The sequence below is a fragment of the Equus asinus genome, chromosome 2, assembly GCF_041296235.1.
Source record: "Equus asinus isolate D_3611 breed Donkey chromosome 2, EquAss-T2T_v2, whole genome shotgun sequence".
Classification (NCBI taxonomy): Eukaryota; Metazoa; Chordata; class Mammalia; order Perissodactyla; family Equidae; genus Equus; species Equus asinus.
In genome coordinates, this window is record NC_091791.1 from 28,458,111 (window position 1) to 28,473,114 (window position 15,004).

The 15,004-nt window shown below is 44.9% G+C and overlaps 1 long non-coding RNA gene across 1 annotated transcript; it reads right to left on the minus strand.

Moving 5' to 3' along the window:
- Positions 1–8,480: 8,480 nt before the first annotated feature.
- Positions 8,481–14,022, minus strand: LOC106828856 (uncharacterized). The gene is made up of 4 exons (XR_006516233.2): positions 13,068–14,022; positions 11,305–11,538; positions 10,305–10,507; positions 8,481–8,999 (listed from the first exon to the last, which is right to left on the minus strand). It is a non-coding gene; the product is annotated as an uncharacterized lncRNA (long non-coding RNA).
- Positions 14,023–15,004: the final 982 nt, after the last annotated feature.

Consider the following 15,004-nt stretch of genomic DNA (forward strand, 5'->3'; position numbering starts at 1 on the left):
ATAGTAGGGACTTCATAAATTCTGGTGAGTGAATGGATGAAGTCCAATCTGGATGCCTGAAGGCTGGGTCTTGCCTTCTGGGGCATAAGAGAGCTGCATGCATGCTCTGAGGAGACTTGACCAACTCCCTCCAGAGTTTTGGACCCTTCAAAGATTAGAGATAGTTTTCAAAAAGAAAAGAATAATAGCTCCCCTTTCTTAGGTGCTCACTATCTACCAGGGATGGTGCTAAGCTCTTAAACGCCTCATCCCACTCCATCCTTAATAATGTCCTGCAGTAATTGTTATCCTCATGAGGGTATTATCCCCGAAATGAACTGTTATTCCCATTTTACAATTGGAGAAACTGAGGTTCAGAAAAGTAAAGGAATGTCTGCCTTCCAAAATTATCCTGCGAGAATTTAAATCCAGATCTGTGGGCCTTTAAAACCCAAGCTCTTAACTTCCAAGATTTTCTGTCTCTGACTCCTCCAAGTGTGAACTTCTTCTGTATTAAGAGGGAACCAAATCCCATTGCTCCTCCTGCCTCGTGAGAGACACCATTGGCGTGTGGGTTCTGAGCTGTATGGCATAGGGACTGGGGTTGCACATGCAGCCTGTGACAGACCAGAAGTTCCAGCCTGATATTTGTGCTAAGACCTTGACATGCACCCTTTGGGGCGGGGGGGTCACTAATCATTTACTTCTGATTACCTGCCGCCCCTGGAATGGCCTAGGCTGACAGCTAAAGCAAAAAAATAGAAGACAAAACAAAACAAAAAACTGACTTAGGATTTACCGGGGTTTCCCTCTTCAGGTTACAGACACTTTGTTAGGAAAATAAAACCCCTCGTTGGAAGCTCAGAAGGACTTCGCTTTGAGGACTGAACCTGGGTTCTAGCCTGGCTTTTGTTACTAACTAGCTGTGTGACCTTGGTCAAGGGGCTTAACCTTATAAGCCTTCATGAGTGGGCAGGAAAATGGGCAAGAACACAATGCACTTAGAAAGGAAGGATCCAGATGACTTCCAGAGAAGGGGAGTCTGAGTTGGAGTATAGATCACACCCGGGAAAGAGGCTCCAGAGCTGCTGGTGGTAGTGTCCCGGTGTGCTGCTGGGGCTGAGAGGCCCCTCAGGAGCAGGCACCACGGGGAACGGGAGAGGAGAGCAAAGACAAGGTTCTTCCTGTCACAGTTCTAGTGATGGGAAGGCCCCGTCACAGTCCCTCTGGAAAGTGAAGCATAGGCATCCAGAAACTCCCAGGTTCAGGAAGAGCTAACTTTCCCCGTCTTTGGGCCTCCATGTACCCAATACATTTTCCTATCTGAAAAAAGGTTGCATTTCCTTATATGGTCATATGCCTACATATCAAGGTCTTGGTCAACAATAGACTGCATATATGATGGTGGTCCCATAAGATTAGTACCATATAGCCTAGGTGTGTAGTAGGCTGTACTATCTAGGGTTGTGTAAGCACACTCTGATGTTTGCACAGGACGAAATCGCCTCACGACTTATCCCAGTCGTTAAGCAACACCTGACTGTACTTAAAGGTCAACCTCCCCTGTAGAAAGTGAACTCCTAGAGGGAAGGAAACTCGGCTTCTCCGTCCACGTTCCTCAGCCCCTAGACTGACTGCCTGGCACAGGAGGCACACAATTTTCCTCTAAGTGGGTGAATGAATAAATTTCAGGTGAGTGGGCAGAGGTCCAATGTCAGAGTAGAGCAAACCTTTAAAGCTCATTACGAAGAGGGAAGGTATGTTCAAGAATAAACAGAATCTCAAATGGCTGGGGAGCTTTCGGAGCAGAAAAGCTAAGAAGAGCTGAGAACACCAATCCCACGGTCCCTGAGCCACCAGTGGCCACAGAACCCTTGACTGGGTAGACTCTAGGCCATTCTTAGGTTCCTTGAAGAAAATGTAAAGGCAGGTGGCACACAGGGCTCGGGTTCATTGTCTCTAGCTAGAGTGACCATATGTCCTGGTTTATACATATTTTCCCAGAGTAATTAGTAATACTTCAGAAATGTCTTGGTGCTGGTTTGAATGACAAACTTCCTTTTTTAGGTGGTATTCTTTCCCCTTCATTTTTTCTTTTTTCTTTTTTGTTGGGATATAATTCACATACCACAAAATTTACCCCTTTTAAAGTGTACAGTTCAGCGTTTTTTAGTATATTGATGACGTTGTGCAATCATCACCACTATCTAATTCCAGAACATTTTCATCACCCTGAAAAGAAGCCTCATACCCATCAGCAGTCACTCTCCATTCCCCACTCCTCCTGGCCCCTGACAACTAATAATCTACTTTCTGTTTCTATGGATTTACCTATTCTGGAGATTTCATATATGTGGATTTATACACGATGTGGCCTTTATGTGTCAGGCTTCTTTTACTCAGCATGATGATTTCAAGGTTCATCTGTGTTGTAGCATGAATTAGTACTTTGGACAATAAATTATTTGGTCACTCTATATATAGCCATTAATATTGTAACTATTACATTGCGAGTGTTCCCCTGGGGCCAGAGAAGAATAGAGAAGGAGGAGCCAGGCTAAGATTCTCTTACTGGAGAGGCCATTCTGTTGGCTCAAGGCATAGAAATACAGATGGAGGATGAGGCAGAGAAGGAGCTTCGTTTAAGATTTTAGACTCTTGAGTTGGCATTTCTATTGGCTTTGAGGTCCTTGACTCCATGACAGTAGTTACAGAGAACTGGCAACAGTCTAATCTGTTGCCAGCTTCTCGGAGAAAAGCAGAACTTAATGAGTTAAAGGATGAACCAAGGGAGAGATGAACCACAGGCTCTAAGTGTGAGCGTTTGCTCAGCCGTTAGCTTTGCATGATCTTGAATGGGTCCTTCTCCTTCTAGACTCCATAAAATGAGCACACTGATCATAAGGAAAATCCCAAAGCTATTAGGTTCTAAGACACTTCACAGGATCTTCCAGTATTCTCTGGGCTGTTCTATAGATGTATAATGCTAAGATCCACACACTTAGGGCAGGCTGGACCTTTTGAAAGGTATATGGCTGACAACCGTGTGTGGTTTTGAGCACTCCAGTCAATTGGGTAGTTTGTGTGCTAGAGAGTTAAGCCAGGATAGTTTGGGTATACCTGACACTGTTTTAATGGCTCAGAGTTACTGATGAGAAATGTTCCGGGTGTTTCTGCAGATACGTGTCTACTTGTCTCATTTCCCCTAATGTGTTGAGTTCCCAGGGCCAAGGGCCAATTTTTATGCAATTCTGTCTCTCCTACAATACCCAGCTCAAGCCCTTACACACATAGGGGCCCCATGTGTCCTGGAAGGCAGGGAAGGGCAGGCTAAGCAAGTAAGAGCTGTTGGTCTGTGGAAGTATTTCCTCATCTTTAGAGGACTGATTACCAATCTGCCAAAGACGCAGGGGCCAGGGTGAGGGGCCCCACGGCTCCACCTCAGGCAACCAGAAATAGTCATGAGGTGCCACTAGACGACATACCAGGAGGCAGGCCACTGAGCAGCAGGGCCTGCAAGTTGGCAGAACTGGGGAGGCTGTCCTGGGGGGTGGGGGGGAAAGCCGAGGAGGGCAGGGCATGCTAGCCAGGCCTGCTGCACTGAAAGCAGCAGACGGGTAATTTCCAAATGACCATTTCAAAGGAAGGTTGAATTTCTCCAAGATAAGAGGGAGAGCAGAGAGCATGCCTATATCTCTAACCCCCTGAGCTCACGGCCGTGATAACAGCTGTGGGGTTGGAAACCTAATGCTGATGAAAGAGTTAAAGGGTGGCTGCGGGCAGCTATCGGTGACACTGCTAGGAATTGAGCATGCTCCTGGAGCACGGCTGGGGACTGGTGTTCCTCCATGAATAGAGGCCACTCTCAGGGAGTTTTTCCTGGAACAGAATGGGGTCAGGGAGCCGCTTGGGGAACAATGGTTGCCACCGACTAGCTGAATTTCTTACAATCACACACCATACCCCCTGATCAAATAGCTCCTTTGTCCGGCTGATATAAAAACATGTCATACAATGATGATTTGGAAGAATGACACGGGTTTGCCTTTCACAGAGATCAGAAGGGCTTGTCATGCAGCAGGGGGAAAAACATCAGAGTCAAGGAAAACCTGGAGAATAAAAGGAGCAAATGGAAACAGACAGCAACAATAAGAAAGGGCTGGGTTGCTCGAAAGGCAGACAAGGGCTTGGTTACCAGCAGGGAGACCGAACAGCCAGGCAGCTCCAAGGAAGGGCCTGCTCGCTGCCCGGTAACCAGTTTCACAGCGCCCCCTTGAAACTGTGGAGAAACTCAAGGATTAAAGAAGTACAACTCGGAAGAAGAGATGGTCCAAGGCGGCTGGTGTGCACGGACCACGGGGAATGCAAAGCAACCGGAGCGATCGTCCTACCCATATCATTATTTTACAGATGGGGAAACTGAGATCTGGGGAGGGACGGTGGCTTAGTCATTTCCTCGGACTGTCCAGATTCAGGTTTGTTTTACAGCTGCTTTTCCTATTTCCCTCACTTTGAAGATGGAAATGCAGGGGCTTCTCAAGCGTTCTCTGTTCAGAGAGCAGAAAAGATGAACTTTAGGAGCTGAGCTGGGACTAGGCAGTGCACTCCCGTGTACCTCTGTTTCCCTGTCCACAAGGTGAGGGCACTCCTGAAGCCCCTAGCCAGCCATTAGTGCAGCCACCATTTGTTAAATGCCTTCTGTGCATCCTACCCTGGATAAGGTCCCTGGAGAGAGGAGGAAGGGAGAACTTCATTAAAAGATAAGCCACAGTCACTGGACCCAGTTAGGCAAATGCGGTCTCGGTAGACTGTGTGGACACCAAACCCTGCTTCTCAGCTGAGACCTGTAATCGAGGTGGGCAGGCTTCCTGTCTGTTTCGGGCAGGTCAGACTGAGACTTTGTTGTTCAAAGAGAGAAGGCTCACATAGCAAGATTCCTGCGGCTCCCAGTCATCAAGTAAGTTTACAAAGAAAATGACAATTGTCAATGTCGCTAATTAACATGCGTCTTGAGTGCAGCAACTGTAAACGGATCTGAAGCCTTTATATTAGATTTCTCCAGAACTATCTGGGGTTAAAAAGCAGGAGTATTTTGTGTTAATACATTCTCTTTCATTCCCAGATGCTGAAATCCTTTACCCATAGATAGCCAGTTCTCAATGCTACCCCTGTGGGGAATGTGGCAAATGCCACTCTCCCCGTTCTCCAGCTGGGAGGCCTGGGTCACAGAAAGGTTCTAAGGCCTGCAGTGGGGGATGGAAACCAAGACTGTCACCCTCTCACTCACTGCTCTGGCAGACCAAAGAGCAAGGCGCTGGAAAGCAAAACTGGAGATTAAACCAAGAGTGGATCTGGTATACCTCTGTTACAGAAAAGCAAGATTTAATTGATTTGCTTAAATAGATAGTACACATATCTGGTTCTTCAAAAGGTACAAAAGAGTAGAAAGTAAGTCTCCCCACAACCTCTGTCTCTACACACACCATTCCCCACCTGGAGAAGATCAGTTACCAGGTTCTTAAGAGCTATTCTATGCATTTATAACCATATACTTAAAATATATTTCCTTTCTCACATATGATACATAAACTATTCTGCACACACAGACCATGTTAAAATGAATATGAAATTAACAGAAACTCAGGGTGGGGAGGGCTATAAGGACCCAAAGGTTGTCACCTGGTCCTGGAGAGAATGTCCAGCCCTCTCAAGTTGAGCCGCTGGCTCCTGCCTCTGCTTTGGAGAAAGCCACGCATAACGCCAGAGGCAGGGTGTACAAGTCCCTCTGAGCTTCCTAAAGAGAACAACTGCCAAAGGTGGCTAGTTGTGGTCCCACAATGATTTTTCCACATAAAAAATGGAAAGTTAGCCAGAATTAAAAATTAAGAGGTCAGGGGCCTCCCACCCCAGAGTCTCCTCCTTCTGGCACAATGTCCAGGTGTCTTCATGTAGGAACTCAGAGCCCTTTGGGGTGATGCATCCCATATGGGTTTTAGAGCAAATATTTTGAGTGCTTATAGTGTGTCAGGTTCTTAAAAAGTGATAAGCACTTTTTATATGTTATTTTGGTTAATCCTCATCACTTTATTATCTCCACTGTATCTCTGAGGAAATGGAGGCTTAACTAATAAATAGCAGAGTTAGGAAAACTTGACCTTAAGTCTGTGTTCTACCTTCCCACTCACTCCCATGAGGCTCTTACCTCTGTCTGGTACCTGAAGAAACCAATCAAACTCCTCAGCCTGGATTCAAAGACCCTCCACCATCTGAACAAATTTCTTTCCTAGGCTTATCTCCTCTCGCTCCTTGTCAGGCAGCTCAAGCTTGGGTCACCAGATGGCTTGCTGTTACTGGTCCTTGCAATCTGCCAGGCCTTTGCACAGGCTGTTCCTGCCACATGGAATCTTTTTCTCTCCTCTCTGCCTGGCAAACTACCAATGTGATTTCTCCAAAACTCGATCAGACTGTGTTACTTCACTTTTTAAAACTTCTGTTTCCTCACCACCTTACGTGATCAAGACCAAGTGTGTTAATTTCCAATGGGATCATCATGTTCTGGGTCCCATTGGCCTGTGGGCTCACCACTCCCACTTTCATCTCCTACTTAATGTTCCACTCCCGTGATCTACTTACAGTTCCCTAAACATTTTGGGCACTCTCAGTTCAAGGTCTTTGCTTATGCTGTTCCTTCTTCCTAGAACTCTCTTCTTCTCACCTTTTCCTTCACTTACCTGATTCCTACTTGTCCTGATCATTGCTTGGGCCACACCTCCTCAGAGCTCCTTTCCCTAACCATTCCAGGATATCTGTCCCCTCCTGTACACCCAGGGTATATGTTTTTCTATACTATGAATTCCTCAAGGTCAATAACCAAATTTACTAATGTCTGGTCCCCCAGAGCCTCACAGAGGGCTAGCACCAGGCCGTCTCAAGAAATAAGAGAGGAATGAAAGAACTGATGAATGGATGGATGGATGAACTACAACTTAGAGTTCCTGAATGGGGTCTAGGTACTCAGTCTGACCTTAGACCCTTCCTTTTTGACCAGCTGCTGCCTGATAGTCTTGCAATTACTCCCATTATTTGAAACCTCTTCACTGCAACGTGACCTTGCTTATGTGAATTTACCTCTTTGAGACTCAGTTTCCTCGAATGCAATATGAGAAGGTAGGAGTACGTGATCCCTTCCAGATCCCTTCCAGATCAAATGTTACATGAATCCATGCTGCTTGCAAAGGAGAAGGAATTTTCCAAGCACTGTGTGCTTGTGTGCGGGGAGAGCACCAATGGTGTTGGTGGTTGCAAGAGATTTTCAGAGACTCCAGCTTAACTCTCTAACTCAGGTTGGCAAACTACAGCCCAGGGGCCAACTCCCTCCCACTGCCTGTTTTGTATGGCTCACAAACTAAGAAGGTTTTTAAAGATTTTTATTTTTTCTTTTTTTCTTCCCAAATCCCCCCAGTACATAGTTGTGTATTTTTAGTTGTGAGTCCTTCCAGTTTTGGCATGTGGGATGCTGCCTCAGCATGGCTTGATGAGTGGTGCCATGTCCACAACCAGGATCCGAACCCGTGAAACCCCAAGCCACAGAAGCAGAGCGTGCGAACTTAACCACTTGGCCACGGGGCCAGCCCTAGCAAGGTTTTTTCACATTTTTAAATTGTAAAATTTTTAATTTTAAAATTTACATTTTTTACATTGGGGTAAAAAATCAAAAGAAGAATAATATTTCTTAACAAGTAAAAATCATATGAGATTCAAACTTCAGCATCTATAAGTCAAGCTGTCCTGGAACACAACTGTGCTTATTTGTTATGCATTGTCCATAGCTGCCTCTGCACCACAACAGCAGAGCGGAGCAGTTGTGACCGAGACTGCGGCCCTCAAGTCCTAAAATATTTGCCATCTGGCCCTTTATAGAGAACATTTGCCAACCCCTGTTCTGATTCAACAACACTCAATGGGCTCCCCCTATCCATAACAGCGCCGTCCGATAGAAATATAACGTGAGCCACAGAGGTAATTTAAAATTTTCTAGTAGCCATCTTAAAAAGTAAAATAAACATGATTCTAAAAATTAAGAGTAATAATATATTTTATTTAACCCAATCTATCAAGATGTAATCAATATAAAACTATTAATGAGGTTTTATATTCTTGTGTTCATTCTAAGTCTTCGAAATCTGGTGTGTATTTTGTGCCTATGCCACACCTCAACTTGAACTAGCCATATTTTAAGTGCTCAGTTGTCACATATGGCTAGTGGCTACTATACTTGACAGCTCAGAGTTAGAAATCAAGCCCAAACTCTTTGACATGAAGTTCTAGGCCCTTTGTAATTTGGCCTCAACTTTATTCCTAGCTGCTTCCTTAAATGCTAGCCAGACCGATCCATCCCATGCCTCCTAAATTAGATACAACACTTTCCACCTCTACTTCCTTGCTCTCACCTTCCTTCCTTCCTTCCTTCCTTCCTTCTTTCCTTCCTTTCTTTTCTTTTTGGTAACAGTTTTATTCAGATATAATTCACATCCCATGCAATCTATCCATTTAATGTGTACAATTCAATGGTTTTTAGTATACTATGTTATGCACCATCACCACAATCAATTTTAGAACATTTTCATCACCCCAAAAGAAACTCCATACACTTTAGCAGTCACCCTCATTCCCCACATCCTCCCTCAGCCCTAGGCAACCACTAATCTATTTCTGGCTCTAAGAATTTGTCTGTGCTTGACATCTCATATAAAGGGAATCATACAATACATGATCTTTTGTCCCTGGCTTCTTTCACTTAGCATAATGTCTTCAAGGTTCATCCCCGTTGTAGCATGTAACAGTTGTTCATTCCTTTTTATTGCTGAATAATATTCCATTGCTCCTTCTTTTCTGGTATGCCCTCTTCCTCCAACAACTTTCCTTCAAGAGATTGAGCCCCAGGGCCCCAGTGAAAACTCAAGAATGAAGAGAAAAGCCTGCCCGTCTTAGTCCACAATGTTGAAGATCAAACACAGGAACTGTTCAGATTTTTAGAGGAAAAAAGAAGATAAAGACTTTGTGAAATCATTGCATTAGTAACAAAATACATCATTTTTTTTAAACCAAAAAAAAAAACCACAAACCAAAATATGGTCTAAAGGGAGAACTTCATATCAAACTGCTGATGACTCTAGAACAGTATACTGAGTGAGCCCGTTCAATGCACCAGTAAACCGAACACAGCAACCCAGCCTCAGCCGAGACCCCCACAGTAGAGGCCACAAGAAGTCTGACCTCACTTCCAACCTTCCTCTGTCAGACACTCCGGCTGAGCTGACTGACTGGTCTGCTGACAGCTCCACAGGCAATGATCCCCATGCTCCATACATTCACAACAAGAAAAAAACAAACCAGAAACACCTAGTAAACTCCAACCCTTCTTCCTTCAGCTCCTAGGATTATGTTCCAGGTGATTCTGACTCCTCCACCCCCCCACCCCCATGCCCTCGCCCCTTTCCTCTGGCTTAACCCCATGTTCAGCCACAGCTCTCTCTTGCCTTCTCCTCTCCTGATTTCCCCTTTCCTACTGCTCCCTTAACTCTTCCCTTTCCTCCTCACTCTCCATCCAGCTTTTAGTTTCTTCTCCTGTTATCTCCCTCCTCTTCTCAAACTCCTCCCTTCTTTTCCACATCTTGGTTGCTCCCCTCTTCCCTCATATCGCCCGACTGCCATCACTTTTCCTCTTGTTTTGTTTTTTTCTCTCAGAATGTGCCACGTAAGGATGTGGAGCTGAAAAGTCCCTTAGGCTCATCTCACAGGACACAGCCAAGATCTAGGAGCCAGATCCGAGGCTGAAATGTGGCTCCATCACTTAGGAACCGTGGTGTGGAACTACGAGCCAATTACTCAACCTCCCTTATAGGATTAACGGTATATAAAATGGCGTACGGTGAGCTCACAATAATCACTCCTCATCCTTTTTAAGCTCGCACTGGAAAAGAGAGTAGGAGACCCTTCCCTACAGGTCGGTCCCAGAACCACCAGTCACCTCTGCGATCTTTCCTTCACACTTCCTCGTTTTGGTCCCTCCCCCGTCCCCACACGCATTCTTTCTCTCTACTTCCGGAGGCCGTTCTTACAGTCTCCCCATCTTTGCTCTTCTCCCACCCTCTGTGCAGCTCCGCTACTCTCCTCTTCTCCTCCCACCTTCCCAACTCTTTTCCAGGCCCCACCTCAAGCAACAGAGCCTTACTGTGCAGGCACTAGGGACGCCCTGCACCATTTAAAGTCAGGTGGCTCCTCAAGGCCCAGGGTCGCCCCAGCAACGGACAGACGGGGCTCACCTGAGTGCCTTCTGATTGGTTGGGCCTCTCAGCCAATGATTTCCTGGTTCCACTGCCCGCTACTGCGCAAGCGCTTTCCAGTCTCACGGCCCAGTCCTTTGAGACCTGGCGCGCGCTTTTTGATGGGGCCGTGCCCAGCTTGAGTTTTAAAATTTCTCCTCTTCCTCCTCTTTTGTTAACTTTTCGGTGTTATCCTGGTGCTGCTAAAGAAACTTTTGGAAGTACGTAAAAGTGAAAGCACACGGTTTCTTCCAAAGCTGTGCCCATCTCCCTGATCGTAGAGTCCAGGTGGGAATGTGAGCTACATATATATTATTGTTAAAATATTGGGATACTGCTGCAACAATAATAGAAGTAGTGATAATAATGGGTAAATTTATTGATATTTTCAGTGTGCACTATGTTAAGTGCTCTTTATGTTTAGCCCTGGCACTGCCATTATTCTCAATTACAGATGAGAAACTGGCCTTACAAAGGCTAAGTAATCGCTCTAGATCTTACACTTAGTAAATAAGTGGTAGAGCCAGGATTTCAATCCGGGTCCGACTCCAGAGCTCGTGTGCAGCCTCTTGGCTGTACAGGGTCGTTCTTACATGCAGCATCTGTTGTCCCTCTGCCTTGGGACAGATGCCCTAGATGGTAATGCTCCTATCGTTAGAAGATGGGAAACACAAGTCAGGACTGAGTTAACGCCTTTGCAAAAGGCCTATTAGGCCTGACTGAGAGCCAGCCATCCTGACTGAGAGACATCCCTTCTCCACGGATACCAAGGGCTGGACCACAGAGGCTGCCCCTGAGGATGAGGGGCTCCCCCGGGAATCAGTGACCCTGTAGCCACAGCTGCAAATGCTCACTAATAATAACAGTGATCATCTGTAGGACATGGGCTAGATGCCAGGCAACTTATTGATGTTATTTCAGTCAGCCTCATAATAGCTATACAAGGTGGGTGAAATGATTTGCCAATGCCAGTGTTGTTAGGCTTTGAACCCAGGCTTACCTGATGCTGGAAGCTGTGGTATTTCTATCTTGCCTTTTGCTTTTCTGTGAAAATGTAATAGTCACTAAGAGTGAGCCTCTGTTATGTGCCCGGTCCTCTGCTGGGACTCTTACATATATTCTTATCTCCTTGAGTCTGCACAATAATCTCTTCAGAAAGATATGATATTTCCCTTTTACAGATGAAGCAGCTGAGGTTCAGAAAAGCTCGGTAACTTGCTTAAGACTGCATAGCCTGTAAGGAGAAACAATATTCACACTCTGATTGTTTGACTCCTAAGCTCATGCCCTGTCTGCTGCCCTGTGCCAGGGGGCAAAGTTTTGCTCTGCATTGAGGGTTTGGACCAGAGCTGGCTTCAGCTGTCTGAAATTTCTTCAGGACCCCACGTTCTTCCTCTGATACCCTCTATGGGGTGAACTAGGGCAAGACCCTGAGAGGAGGCTGCTGTTCCTCTTTCTGTGAGGGGGTCATAAGGAAACTCTGTGATGTTTCCATGGTTGTGCTTTAGTTCCCCATCCTGTGCATCGAGGTCCTGCTGAGCCTTTGGCTCTCTTGATTTTGTTTAAAAGAAAAATACCCCATGCCATAGACTCACAGGGGTGGGAAGGACTTTGAAGGAAAGTTACTAGTACAACCTTCCATTCGATGCTTCTCTGTGCCCCCGTTTCTTCCTCTGTCTCTCAGGATTTCACAAGACCTTGGGTAGGAGAGGTAAAATAATGGCTGTGGGAGCATAAGAACTGGAATAAATAGTTTATGGTTCTGAATACTCTAGATCAGTAATTCTCAAAGTGTGATCTGGGGACCCCCTGTGTGTCCCCAAGATTCTTTCAGAGGTCTGCAAGGTCAGAATTATTTTATAATAATACCAAGATGTTATTTGCCTTTTTCACTCTCGTTTGCTCACAAGTATATGGTGGAATTTTCCAGAAGCTACAGATTATGAGATATCACAACAGACTGAATAAAAAAGCAAATATGAGAATCATGGCTTCTATGAAGTCAGAAATTAAATAGATTTACAAAAATGGAAACAATTCTACTCCTCTCACTAATTTTTTTTGGGAAAATATAGTTATTTTTAATAGAAATATTTATGTCATATGGAATGAGTTTATTATTTTAAAAAATGAATTAACTGTCTTTTCAAAGTTCTCAGTTTTAATCTCTAATATGGTAAATATTAATAGATATAAACCACATGAAAAAAGCTCTTTGGGGTCTTTGGTATGCTTCAAGAGTGTAAAATGGTCCTGAGACCAAAAAGTTTGAGAACTGTTGCTTTGGATCATCATTAGCATCACACTGACATTATATTACGCCTAATTGTGAGTGGTGCAAAAGAATTTCTAGAATCACAGTCCTGACTAACTGGAGTTTCCAGTGAAAAGTGCTAATGACAGCCAGGTCCTCTCACCCCAATGGGACCCAGAGACCACAGCATAAGAATCTGAGCCAGAGTCAGGCTAGGCCCTACGGTGTCAATCACAGCAAAGAGTAAATGCGTTTGTGGAAACGATTTAAAGATGGGATTTATTGGGTATTTTTTTTCAGCCTTATTGAAGTATAATTGAAGTACACTATCTTGCACAGATTTAAAGCGTACGGCTTGATCAGTTTTGATATGTGTATACACCTGTGAAACTATCACCACAATCAAGATTACAAGCATTGTCATCACCCTCGAAAGTTTCTTTGTGCCCCTTTGTAAGCCATCCTTCCCTCCACCCATCCCCAGACACCGCTGATCTGCCTTCTATCACCTTAGATTAGTTTGCATTTTCGGTAACTGTATACACGTGGAATCAGACAGTAAATGCTCTTTTTGCCTGGCTTCTTCCACTCCGTGTGGTGACTCTGAGATTCTTCCATATTGTTGTGTGGGGGAGGAGATTTGAACTCTAGCTCTCCCACCTCCGAATTGCATGACTTTGGGGAAAATACTTTTCTGCTCTTCAGAGAGGAAACAAAAAATAATTCCTATCTTGCATAGTTGTGAAGATAAAATGAGGCAATATAAGTAAATAAAACACTTAGTTCAGTTCCTGGTAGTTCCTGGGTGGCTGATGCATGGTAGTTATTTTTGAATATAACTTTCTGGGATAGGAATTAAGGAGGGTAACTAGTACAGCGTGGGGTTGGGGGAGAATCTTGTTTAGACTAAGTTGATCCATAGCTCAGGTTTAACTATTTCTTAAAGGTTTCTTACTTGCACACCCCAAACCTCCACACATGCTAACCTAACCAGGAAATTTTTCTTTGGTGAGGGCTGGGGACATGGAAATTTGTAGCTTTGAAAGTCATGCCAATTTGGAGTTACCCTGTTGGAAAAAAACAAAATCCCTCCAGGCTGCTTTGAAAATGGAAAAGGTGTAGTCCTTTTTCATCCTCGTTGATTCCAAGTCCAACTGGCCAACTGTGGAATGAAAATCCCTGCCTGGGGATGGGGCAAACTTCAGAAAATTCTTGGCCAGGAAGTGGGAGATTGAGGTTTTCTGTGTGATCCGTGGCAGCTGAGCCTGAGTTGGGGCCATAGTGGTCAAGCAGAGGAGTTTCTCAGAGAATCCAAACGGGTTCCCCAGCTTCTGGGCCTTTCTAAGTGCCAAGGGCCATGGGGACCTGTTACAATCATGTTGCATTTGCTACTGGCAACTGAAGCTCCTTGTATCCTCATGCTGCTGGGAGGGAACTGCTTTTTCCTAAGCCTGAAGACACCGTCTGAGAGAAAAAGAAAACAAAGAGGACATGAGAGAAGAAGAGAGGAGGGAGGGTGAGAGAGGGCTGAATTGATCGCCGTCTGTTCAGGTCTAGCTGGAAAACACAATGAAGTGAAAAGGCTTCTTGGTTGGTGTGCTTTTCTTCATTTTTTTCCCAGGGTTTGAAGTGGGGAGGGAGGGATGGGAAAAAAGAAAGGAAGAGGTGGAGGATTGGCAAGGCCTGAGGAGAAGCAGCACGGGGCCCTCACGGTTGGGGAGGGGAAAGTAACTTGGTGATTCTGGGACCCTCTCAGGTCACCCCCTTACTGGCCAATTCCTTCCTTCCACAAGAGACTGTGGCTCAGGGTGATGCTGCCAGCAGTGCATTTTGAATGAAGAAAAACCAAGCAGCTGAAGGCTGTCCATCTCTGCCCTAGAAAAAAACACCATATAATGTTTCTTCCGGTTGGGGGAGGGCTGGCTGTTGATGTTGGTTTTCTTTTTTTTCCTGTATAGAGTGTTTGCAAACTTTTATTGAGCTCTTACTTTGTGCCGAGCATTCTCCTAAGTGCTTTATAGGTGTTATCTCAATTAATCCTTGCAACAACCTTGTGTGGCGTGGGTTCTATTGTTATCCCCATTTTACAGATAAAGAAACAGAGGCTTGGGAAGTTTGAGTAAAGAACTTAGGTCACGTGACTAGAAGGCGGCAGAAGCAGGCTTCATCCAGAGGTGTGTCTGAAGTCTGAGCCTGTGTTTCGAAGCACTGCACTACGCATGTATTTAGATATCGTCTCTTAAATAGCTCACATTTACTATAACTCTGGAGGGAGGAGGGTTGGAGCTGCGAAGAAGCTGGATGATAGTCATGTGCAAAAGCAGCTACAATACAATGTGTTATGAGCCATACTAGCATGTTGAAATAAATGCTTTGGACACCAAAGAAAAGAATACTTATTTCTATAGGCCTGAGATGATGAAATTAACAAAACCCTTTTACTTTT